Genomic DNA, 12,688 nt, shown 5'->3' with positions numbered 1-12,688 from the left:
CAACACCCATCAGATGGAGGCAATTTCCAGTTACTCTCACCTGAGCTAGTTTAAAACTAGGCAGCCTAGACAAGCTCCTCACCATCTATCAGGTGTCATGGCTTCAGCTTTCACCCCTTTGATATCAGCAGCACCAACAACGACCTCACCTCTACACGTCAGAATGAAAACTCTAAAAAACAAATTAAGACCAACAAAGAACACGTGCCAGCGGTGGATAAGACACAGGCCAAAGTCTACAGGCTCCTGGCACTGTGGCCCTGTTTATTCCAGCTGAGGAGTAATAATTTGACACCTCTGAAGCAGCAGGACCTCGTATCCTGACAACTGCAGCCTTGTTCTGCAGCTCTAAGCCATTCGAACACATGACAAAAATCACAGTCAGCAACATCCATAGTGGATTTTTTTCCCACCTTAGCAGTTCTCTCTCTCTTCTGATGTGGGCTTGGAGATACACTCTGTGGTATCACTGTTAAGCTGCTCATTTATTTTTCCACGTTTCCCTACACAGAATCCAACGCTCTCTTTTAGACGCCAGGCCAAATTACCTAAGAATACTTTCGGTGGCTGCCAAGTAATTTCCAACCATACCTTCTCAACACCTTCTCCAAACAGACCTGACAGCCCAGGAGAGTGAAACTGCCACCCACTTGCAACCATTCTGTGCACACTGTATTTCCAAGGCTATCCAATTAATTTCATTTCATTTCATTATATTATTTCATTTCAGTCTAGTTTTTAATTCTTAGTCAGGTGAGGCTCTTTGCATTACCCTGGGCTAGGATGCACATTGCCATTTACCAACCACTGAGGTTTTCCTCCACTTGTCACCAGGAGAATCCACACTTTGCCTGGCAGACCTTACCAGAATGTGGAGTGTTTTAAAGGATATAATTACTTTTTTGTATTATTTATTTTTTAAAGGATATAATTATTTCAGAGAATGATCCACTAAAATATGACAGGTTCTGCAAGAAACACACAAGCTACTGAAGCAGCTAAACCAAAGTCTTGTTCTCAAGGGCCTGACTGTACTACCCTTACATGTCCAGTGCAGCAAATGGGTGCAGGCAAACCTCATGGAGTTCAATAAGGACAAGGGCAGGGTCCTGCATCTGGGGAGGAATAACAGCAGGCACCAGGACAGGTTAGGGGTTGCCCTGCTGGAAAGCAGCTCCATGGAGGAAGACGTTGGAGTGCTGGTGGGCAGTAAGTTCTGCATGGGACAGCAGTGTGCCCTTGTGGCCAAGAGAGCCAATGGGAACCTGGGGTGCAGCAAGAAAAGTGTGGCCAGCAGGGCTAGGGAGGTTCTTCTCCCCTTCGACTCTGACCTGCTGAGACCACACCTGCAATCCTGTGTCCAGTTTGGGGCTCCCAATTCAAGAGAGACAGAGACTTGCTGGAGAGAGTCCCAGGGAGAGCCAGGAGGATGGTTAGGAGACTTGAGCATCTCCCCTATGGAGAGAGACTGAGAGCCCTGGGGCTGTTTAGTCTGGAGGAGACTGAGAGGGGATCTGATCAATGTCTATAAATATCTGAGGGGTGGGTGTCAAGTGGAGGGGGCCAGGCTCTTTTTGGTGGTGGACAGCAATAAGCCAAGGAACAACAGGTACAAGCTTGAACATAGAAGATTTCAGCTCAACATGAGGAGAAACTTCTTTCCAGTGAGGGTCACAGAGCACTGGAACAGGCTGCCCAGAGAGGTTGTGGAGTCTCCTTCTCTGGAGACTTTCCAAACCCACCTGGATGCATTCCTGTGGGGTCTACCCTATGTGACCCTGCTTTGCAGGGAGGTTTGACCCCATGATCTCTGGAGGTCCCTTCCAATCTCTAATGTACTGTGATACTGTACTGTGAAATATGAAATCACTTGACTAGTTTAATTCCCCTGCATATCTGCATTACTCCTCATTTTGGGAATAATTTTCTTGCACTGGTCCAGAATAATCTAGGAGAACATAAGGGGGGATGCTGCCTGGCTCCTTCTGCAACACTGAGAAACTGTCCAGGGGCAGAGCAGGAAAACCCTGGCATGTGCTCAGATTGATGACTGGCACAGAGAGTGGCTCATTGCTAAAACATGTAATGGTCACAGGATCACAGGCTCACAGGATGTTAGGGGTTGGAAGGGATCTCCAAAGATCATCAAGTCCAACCCCCCTGCCAGAGCAGGACCATAGAATCCAGCACAGGTCACACAGGAACACATCCAGATGGGGCTTGAAAGTCTCCAGAGAAGGAGACTCCACAACCTCTCTGGGGAGCCTGTTCCAGTGCTCTGTGACCCTCCCAGTGCTGTAGTTTCTATCCATTGCCCCTTGTCCTATCCCAGGGTGCAAGTGAGCAGAGCCTGTCCCCTCCCTCTTGACACTCAGCCTTCAGATATTTATTAAATCCCCTCTCAATTTTCTCTAAAAAGCCCCAGGTCTCTCAACCTCTCCTCACAGGTCAGAGATCATATAGCCAGGAATGGGTTTAGATATGTGGCCTTCTTTCAGTGCATGTGGCCATGAGCAGAAACCCTTGGAGACATGGGTATTTGACTCAGAACACTCCACCAGACTGAAAAGAAACAACCAAGAGTGAGAGTTTGTGTTCTGGACACTCCCAAAGAGTGACTTTGCAGGAGGATGAAAAGGGTGATCACAGAAAAGTAGGAAATGAAAACCAAATCCTTACAGCTGCAGCTGCAATGACAACTCCATGAGCCTAAGGCTGGGACCCCTCTGATAAAAGAACACAAAGGTGAAAAGAAGGGAGAGAGGGGAAAGGAAAGGACATGTCATTCCCAGCAGTATCTCAGCAATGTTCAGAGCAGCTTTCCTAAAGTAGTCAGTGCCTTGGACCAGCTACTTGCTGCCCATGACCTGAGCAGCAGTGTAAATGTGACAAGTCAAAGCACATCCTTTGCAGGGAAATCCAGGTAAATCTCTGAGAACAAGAAATCTTTCGTATTTAACCAAAAAGTGACTTAGGGAATGGGTGTGCCTGAGTTTGAGGATACATTTCCTAGGCCTTTAAGAAAAGTCTAGTAGGGGGTTGACATAATCCTGTGCAAAGAAATGGGGAAGAAGCCCTGAAGAGCATTGCCCAGGGCTCCTACAGCAAGGAACAGGCAAAGCCAAACTAACTCACAGACTTTCTGCTCTTTTATTTCCAATACAGAGCTGCTGTTTGAGAAGCAAGATAAAAGCAGGGGACTCTCTGCACTGGAACTGGGATACAATGAGGTTAATCATGTTCTTTGATTCATCTGATGATTAATTCCCTGGCTTGGGACAGGTTCCAATAAAACTCTATCACTTGCTTAAACCAGCTGCTTCAGAGCAGACGTGCTGAGCAGGTGCTATCAGAATTGCTTCTGATACAGCTGTGAGTTACCTGTAACTAATTAGCTTGAGAACAACTGGTCAGGTAGTCCTGGCACACCAGAGCCCCCAGTGAGGCTGAGGGGCTCTTTTTAACTTTTCCCAGCCTGTGCTACAATCCTTGCTGTGGCAGATGCCCTGGAAACAGCATGGGTGCTCCTTGTTCAAGCTTGAACGTAGACGACTTTACCTCATAGTGAGGGTGAGGGAGCACTGGAACAGGCTGTCCAGAGAGGTTGTGGAGTCTCCTTCTCTGGAGACTTTCAAAACCCACCTGGATGCATTCCTGTACAGACTACCCTAAGTGATCCTGCTCTGGCAAGGGGGTGGGACCTGATGATCTCTGGAGGTCCTTTCCAACCTCTAACGCACTGTGATACTGTCATACTGTAATTATTTGAAGGTAATTACAGTGCACCTACAACAGGTGCAATATGGCCACTGTTGGACCTTGCTAGCACAGCTGCTCTTGTGTGACCTGACAAACCTGAAAAGCAGCTTGGATTCACTGGAAAGGTAGATGTGATACTGCTGTGAAGACAGTGCTCAGGCACAGGGGATTTGACTTGAGCCTGAACGGAGCTCAGGCAGGAAGAATGCTCAGATTGTGCACATCTGCAGGGTCTCACTGGCAGCAGCACAGCTCTGTGCAAAACAGATCAAAATATGCTGCTTGAAACAGTCAGTGCTCTGAAATACACTAAGCAGAGGAATACATTTAATGGACTACTTGATTCATGACTTTGTCATCCCAAATAAACATTTTAAATGGTTAATGGAAGTGCTTTTTACTTCTGGATAAAAACTGCTAAAAGGGCTGACTCTGAAATATTTGAGAAGTTTGGTTTGTATTAATGTCTGAAGCTGGATCCTTCTCCCAAAGGTTTTGGATATTTTTGGGCAGTGAATTGTATGTGAACAAGCTTTCCATGTGGTTTGTAGGCCTCATGCTTGGCAGTGCTGAGGTTACCACAGGAAGAGCTTTTTCTCATGGCATTTTGGCTTCCGGTCACAAGCAGGGCCTGCAAGTCAAGAGGCGTGGGAAATTAAAGTAGGAGGGGAAACAGTTAACCAGAATTCTGTGAAGAGGCTTTGCATTCACTGGAAAGTATGGGAAGGTCAATCCTTGCTCCATCCAAATCCATCCTCCCATGCCTCATAAATTATAGGAGTAGATCAACAAAGTTAGACAGTGAAATGTCTCAGGTCTTTCTGTTTGCCAGCTGAGGAGTTTTCTCCCACCCATAGCCTCTGAACTGGGTGGGACAAACTGTTCATGCCCCAATTCATAGACTCCTGATTGCTCCTCTTGGGAAACCAGCTCACAATTAACAGTTCATAGTGCCTCCATGCTTTACCCCCTTCTAATTAGTAAGATCAGTTAATTTCATTGTTCTTTAATCTCTTTACTGCTCTTGACTGCTGCTCTGATGGATTTAGCCCACGCCACCTCTCCAAAGCAGGAGCACTAATGCCTGTGAACACACCACATGCCACAGGCTGTACACAGGCTCTGAGCCAAACCAGGCAGCAGAGCCCTGTCCCAGTTACGGGACAAGCATTGGAACTCCAAGTTCAGCCACCTGCTATTGGAAGTGGAGTGGTCCACAGCTTCACAGATCACACTGGGCTGGAAGGGACCCTTAAAGGTCATCTTGACCACCCCCCTGCACTGATCAGGGACACCTCCAAATAGATCAGGCTGCCCAGGGACACACTGAGTCTGACCTTGAATGTCTCCAGGGATAGGGTCTCAACCACATCCCTGGGCAACCTGTTCCACTATTTTATCACCCTCATTGTGCAGAACTTCCTCCTGATGTCCAACCTAAATCTACCCTGCTCCAGTTTCAAACCATTGCCCCTCATCCTATCGCTACAATCCCTTCCAAACTGTCCCTCCCCAGCCTTCCTGTAGGCCCCCTTCAGCTATTGAAATATAGCTATAAGGTTTTGCTGAAGCCTTCTCCTCTCCAGGCTGAACAGCCTCAGTTCTTTCAGCCTGTGTTCACAGCAGAGGTGCTCCAGCCCTCTGAACATCTTTGTGGCCCCCTCTGGACGTGCTCCAGCAGGTCCATATCTCTTGTGTTGGGGGCCCCAGATCGGTCCAAACTGTTGTTCAAAACCACATCTGATTTGGCAATCAGTGGCTCAGAAATCAGAGGCAGTGCTGCATTCCCAGAGTATTCTCAGCCCTGCAGCACTTCCTTCCACTGCACTGCCCCTCCAGGCCCTGACTCCTTTGTGTGGGGATACAGAGTTGCTGATGCTCCATTAACCCTGTCCCACTTTTACCATCCTCTAACCAGAAGATGGTCCCCTGAGTGCATCCTTCAATTTTACACATTTTCCTGGGAGAAGATTCACTTTATCCTTAGTGCTGATCTCCTTTGGGATATTCAAAGGTTGCCATGGCATAGCTTTTCCATCAGGACTCAGATTATTCTGGACCTTTCCTTCAGGATACTCCACTTCTGCTCTTGCTAGAAAGAGAGACACAGAGGTAGCTCAGCCTTCCAGTTTAATTGGAACCTGAAACAAAAAGTACCAAATCTTAAATCACATAACCCAGGCCACTTGACAATGACTTTTTCATCTGAGGCAGGAGGCCATGTCATAAAGGACTCGAACATTAGGTCTGCTCATCAGCACCCCTGGCCACCATGGCATGGTCCTCCCTGTTTCAATAAAATCAGTCACCTGAAGAAGAGAGATCTGCCTTTTGTGTGAAGGGAGGTAGTTTCAGAGAAGTGGGTTTTAGGTTTGGAAAGGCACAGGTTGGAGTTAGATTCAGCCACAGGTGTGTAATGTGCAAGCAAAGAACAGCTGAATTCCCTTCAGAGATTACCATGGGTTTGTTGTGTCATTAGCATCTGCAGAAGGGAAAAGCCAGCCAAGGCAATGACAGAAGCCAGTGTTTGGATCTTCTGAATTCAAATCAAACCAAACCAAATCAAATCAAATCAAATCAAATCAAATCAAATCAAATCAAATCAATTAAAAACCTAAATTGCACAGCATGCCAGGGAGACCTACCCAACGTGAACTGTTCCCATGTCATAAAAGCAGAACCAGCACAGCGAGCGTGCCTCCCGTGTGAGCTGAAAGAGAGCAGAAGCTAACAGGAGAGCTGTGCCCACGGGCTGCTGTTCAGCACAACCAGCTGATCGGGTCCCCTGCGGCCCTGCAGTCTCCCACATGACAGACAGCATCTTCCTGTTCCATCCCCAAGCTGCTGAGAGCAGCACAAGCTGCTAAGGGCGAGCTCCGCTGGCCCAGAGGAGCGGGAAGCGGTGGCACAGGCTTGTGCAACGACTGTTTTGCTTGGGAAACCTTTAGTCCTTTGGATGCAGCCTGGCCAGTATTTGTCTGTGCCCCGGATTTATTGCAACAGCCATCTTTCCAGGAAGATTTCCAAGGGGATGGGATGCTCCTCACAGGACATAGGTGAGGTATGTGGATCTTCTCTGCTGGGGAGAAAGGGAGGGAGGGGGAAGGTTTGCTGTGTGGTTGTTTCACTCTAGTGCTCCATGGCAGCTGGAGCTCTTGGTGTGCAGGGCAAGCTGCTCAGGCGAGAGTTTAATCTTTGCTGGCAGTATGAGGGGTTGAGGGGGAGGGATCCTTTTAAATTCATTTGTTATAAGTCAAATATTTGTATATGGAAATAACATTTGACTAGAAACTGTCTGCTTTTCTTCAGCAGACATGTGGGCTCTGTTCTCAGAGGATCTGCCTTAATATGTTTATCTTCATGGACATCCGGAAAGTTTTACCACAGGAAACTGATAAGCAGAGCTTAAATGGGTTTCCCAAAGTCATCTAGGAAGCCTGTGGCAGAGCAAGGAAATGAATCCATGAATCCAGAGCTCCTGAATCTTTGACTATCTTGAACCACTTTCTTCTTTTTCCCCTGCAAAACAAATCTTACGGTAGAAGGTAAATTTCTGAATGTACTTCATGTCTCATTGGAAGTCCAGCTCCATACATACAATTTTCTCCAAAGCTCTTCTGACTCAGAAAGTGGAAAAATAAAGTAGGTCTTTTATGTAACTGTGTCAAGAGGCAACTTAAACAGCAGCCAAGCCTTTCAAGGAAAGTGGATTTCCCTTGTGTGCTCTGGCTTATAAATCCTGTCTCTTTTATTTTAGGAATATAATTGTTGCACCTTCCAAAACAACACAGGAGCAGCCAACTGCAACAGTCAGTGTCTTGTGTGCCTGTGAATGACCTTGGCCAAGGGAAAGAGAAGTTAGGATCAAATTAATGAAAAGGAAAGTCAGAAAAACCAAACCAAATGGGTTTAATCACTACAAATAACTGACTTCTGGCAACAAATCATCTGCTGGGTATACATAAATGAGTCATTTTTGTCTTTATGATCTCTTTAATCAAAGGGAAGAATTGGACCCTTCCAGATGCTGATTCAGTGCTCTTAAGATACGTTTCTAGAATAAGTGTGATGAATCATTTTCTAGCAGCTCCTGTCTCCCTTCACTGACTCCAGAGGAGCTGGCAATGGATGCATTACTTTGACAGGAGAGAAACCCCAAACATTCTTTCTCTTTTCATGTGCCAGTTACAAAGCTTTTCCTAAGATGCAGGCAGAGCAGCTAAGGCACCTTCCCACTGCCTTTGGTATGATTGGCTTCAGTCGTATGTTCACCTGTGTATATTGCCTAAGAATTGCAAAGAAAAGATCATGAAGGGGCTTCCAAAGACGCCCAAGGTGTGTAGGACATGTTTTCCTAGACACAAATATCACTTCTTGAATCTGCGTGAGTTAAAATCCCTCACAAACCCAGAATCTCTGGAGTCATTTAGGTGTAGTTCTTCTTCAGCAGCTAATGAAGGGAACTGATAGACAGGAAGTAAAATCAGGTATTTTCTGGAAACACACTGTGCTGCAACATCTTTTCCTTCTCCCGAAATTCCTGGTGGACACTTGTCCATACAGAGAGAGAACAACCAAAATTCCTACATAGAGAAGGTGTTCCAAAGCTTCACCAGGACATCAATGCTCAGCTGCTTCTGCTGCCTAATGTAAACAAGGTCCTTAGGCAAAAGAAAGGAAGCAGCTGCCTCTTAATTTCCTTCCCTTTCCCAATCTTTTCTCCTCAGGTCACCTTTCACTCAACCTCATCTTTTTCTAAGGTATCCATTTAGGACCATTTTCACATCAGAATCCCTTTCAACAGCATGATTAGAGGAGGACTATTTTACCATGACACTGCTGAGTGTCTAGCACAACAGCACCTCATTTCTGAGGGCTGCTTTCACGTTATTGACTACAGTAAAACCAGGAAATGAAAAGATCTCCTTCCCCTTTGAGCTAGAATTCCCTTCCAAGTTAGAAACCCTTCCAATCAAATGAGCAGCACCACACTGGCGCACACATGACACAGGGAATCAGGCTGCTAGCATCCAAAATTCCTGCAGCAGCACCACATGCACATGCAGCAAGAGAATAAGCAAAGCCTAAATGTATAAAGCCAAACTCAACTGATACCAGCACCTGCAGGGCCAAAGCCTTACTGCTGCACCACCAAAGCCATGTCTGTCCTGCGGCACTAGGAGTCTCATTCCTGCTTTGAAAGACTGTACATTGTTGTAGGGATCTAATATTAAATTAATCTCTGAGGAGACTTCTGCAGAAAGGTACTGAGGAAGAATGTGATTACTCCAGTTGAAATCCCAGAGAGAAGTGGGAAATCACACTTTTCCCACAAGGAGGGTATGACTATAGAATAATCACCTTGGTCTTTGCTATTAGTTGTCAGTTTTGAAACAACCTTACTTTCCTGCAGAGCTCTTTCTGCCTATTTTTTCACATTACTTATCTTTTTTTTTAACTTCCTTTCTTAACTGCTCTATGGGCTGGGGCAGGTCCTTGTATGTAGGAACACTGGGAGCCACTGGGCTATCCACACTGCATCTGACAAACTCACCACTCAAGCACTGACCCCAAACCATTCTCTGGTCTCAGGGTTCCCTTCCAGCAATGCAAGAGCTGAGCTCATGCAGTTGGGCAAAAGCAAAACAGGAATTCTGCTTTAAACAATAGATGTTGACATACAAAATGGATTTTATTTTCAGCTAGGTCAACCCTGTGCCAGTGAAAGTCATGGCTGAGATGTCCAACTAAAGTCACAAAGTGATTTGGGCTTGCAGATGAGGACCATCCCCACCCAGGCTGTGCCAGGGTAACCCAGTCCAGAGCTACTCCAGACCCTGACTTTCTGACGAGGCAAAATCACAGAGAGGCTGCTAGAGGACACTGTCCAAAAGGGCTGAAGTAACTTTACCACCATGATGAAAGACAGGCTGCCAGGAAAGGCTGGTGATGATTTCCTTTCTTTTAAAGGGTTGATGGTTAGAGAGAGCTCTGCAGACATCATTTTTAGCACTCCGTAAAGCATGTGATACAGTCCTCTGTGACTTGGCTTTTCACCTGAAAAAAGGGATAAATAATGCAGCAAAAGTGACCATCAGTGTAGTTGCTGGGAATGTATCAATTTTTAACAGCTTACAGCAGTCTAAAAAACAAAAACAAAGGAGCAGCAAGCAGTGCTGTTTCAACTGCTATCTCATGGACTGAAAGCATCCTGATGTCTTTATCAGAGCTCTCTCTCAAAGACTGTCAGGAAAATGAAAAGCTATGTAAATGACAAGCTATCAGAACTGCCAGTGGTATCAGAAAGAGGTCACATTAACATGGACACACATCCACACAGACTGGTTGGCAAAGCAGCCTGAATCCAGATGTGCATTTTAGAACCCATAAATGAACACTGGAGATCATGGCTCCAGAACAGGCAAGCCAGCACTGCAAATCAGCAGCTCTGGAGAACATGAGCATTCTAGCAAACCATCGGCTGTTAGTTCTGGTGACGGGTTGAGACTCTCTTTGCAGACTTCCCTGGAAGTTTTTAAGGCCAAGCTGGATAGGCTGGATGTGGCTCTGGGCAACCTGATCTAGTGTGAGGTGTCCCTGCCCATGGCAGGGGGGTTGGAACTGGATGATCTTTGAGGTCCCTTCCAACCCTGACAATTCTGTGACACAACTTTTGGTTACAAAAGAAGGAGACTATTGAGTGAAAAAGAAAAGGAATATGACCCCTCTGGCAGAAGGGAAAGCTTTTTCAGAGACAGCTCTCCAGTTTGATGTGGGCCCTGCCAAAACAAAGCAGCAAACCCAGACAGTGTTCAGAGAGAGTGATGAGAATGAGCTGAGATTAGCAGTGCATGACACAGTGTGAGACTGGTTTGGAACCACCACAGCCTGGAAGCAATTTAACAACAGCTTTCTAAACTAGCAGAAGACACAAACAAGATTCGTTGACTAGAAGCTGCTGTCAGACACAGTCCAGGTTCTGAGTTTGCCTTTGTAACAGTGACAAATCAGCCACTGGTATTATGGAGCTTTGTCTCTCAGCTAAGAACTGGAAATCCAAACCAGAACTGGACATGTGAGACCAGTCACCTGGAGCCTCAGGGGCTTGAAGGAGAAATTTCTGGGTGAGATGCTGTAGCCTGCACTGAGATTCAGAATAATTTACAGTTTCCCCATGTGGTAGTAAGAGCAGTTTGGAGTTTTCCCCTCTGACAACCTCAGTTTACTCATGTGAAACAGGCCCAGAGTTCTTGGGTCTCCAGCAGAGATGCAGCCACCTGCTGAAGTGAAGGCTGCAGACTGAGCAAAAGTCAGGTGAGGGAGGTGCCCCACTGGATTGTTTGAATCCACTGCATCTGTGACAGACCTGAATGAGCTTCACAGGTACATTAGAATAATTCTGGAGGCTGTTATACAGTCTGAAGCCCAACCATTTCCTTTCCTCCACCTTCCCCCTCCCAAGCCCCAAGGCTTTAATTTGCAGGGTAGAAGTGGAGCCAGTAAATCTGCACTGCTCTATAAACAGGGCAGCACAATGGCTCTTAAAAGTCGAGGCAATTTTTGTAATCATATGTACTTAAGGAAAACTCACATGAACGTTACAGGCTGCGCTTGGGCAATGGCTCTTTGGCAGCCTACACTGATCAGCGCATTGGTGCTGCCAGGGCACCACAAGAAGTAATTTCATCAGGTTTCTTTTCACCGGGCTTGCAGCTCACACTGGCCCTGCAGCCTCCTAGTTTTGTTTTGGTGTTTTTTTTTTTTCCCTAGCCACGCAGTCTGACTCTTCAGATGGAAATTAAAACAATTTCAAGAATGAAGAGTTCCAGCCTGCTTCTAAAAATAGCCCCCATCTTCAGCAGGGGATGTGATTCCTTAGCCATGTGCAACAAAGATGACCTCTTTGTCAGGTCTAGCCTGCAGCAGGAGGTGTCTGCTGCTGGTCTGCTCTTACATTGGTTCACAAATAAACAAGCAGTTCCTCTGGCTGGCCTCCCTCACCAAAGGCAGGCAAGGAACATTCTGTACAAGGGAGCACTCACAATCATCCCAGAGGCCAGCTCTGATGAAGTTAATGGATGCATCAGTGATGTGTGTTAAGCATTAATGCTTTGCTAATGCATTCATGGAGGGCACAGCTCCCCCTGCACCGGTGCACGGCAAACACAGGCACCCACAGCTGGGGTGTCCTGCAGGCGGGAGCTGAAAGAGAATGCTTTGAGCTTGGCAAAATGGAGTCTCTGTGTTCACAGCTGAGCCTGATGTAACATGCCAGGGATACCAGAATATATCATCTGCTTTTCTAAAGAGCTGAACAAACCAGGAACATGTGTGATATTTTACACAGGAAAAAAAAAAAAAAAAAACAACCAACCAAAACCCAAAACACGATTAAGAAAAGGTCACTTGAGTCCTACATGAATTACATCTTTTAGAAAAACAAAACAGAGAAGGGAAAAAAATTAAAGGTAAAGCAACATGAAAGTCACTGCAATGTGAGCATGATGGAAAAGGAACCCCCTTTTCAATGATCTTTATGATCCAGGAGCTAGAAAACCACTCTAGAGTGCAGGCACTTCGGGAGAGTGGAATCTGAGGTAAAGAAAGGGGTTTATGGAATCTGAGGTAAGGAATAGGGTTTATGGAATCTGAGGTAAAGAAGAGGGATTATGGAATCTGAGGCAAGGAATAGGGTTTATGGCATCTGAGGTAAAGAACAGGGATTATGGAATCTGAGGTAAAGAATAGGGATCATGGAATCTGAGGCAAGGAATAGGGATTATGGAATCTGAGGTAAAGAAGAGGGATTATGGCATCTGAGGTAAGGAATAGGGATTATGGAATTTGAGGCAAGGAATAGGGATTATGGAATCTGAGGTAAAGAAGAGGGATTATGGAATCTGAGGTAAGGAATAGGGTTTATGGAATC

Source organism: Indicator indicator, chromosome 3 (genome assembly GCF_027791375.1).
Source record: "Indicator indicator isolate 239-I01 chromosome 3, UM_Iind_1.1, whole genome shotgun sequence".
Lineage (NCBI taxonomy): Eukaryota > Metazoa > Chordata > Aves > Piciformes > Indicatoridae > Indicator > Indicator indicator.
This window is presented reverse-complemented; position numbering follows the sequence as displayed.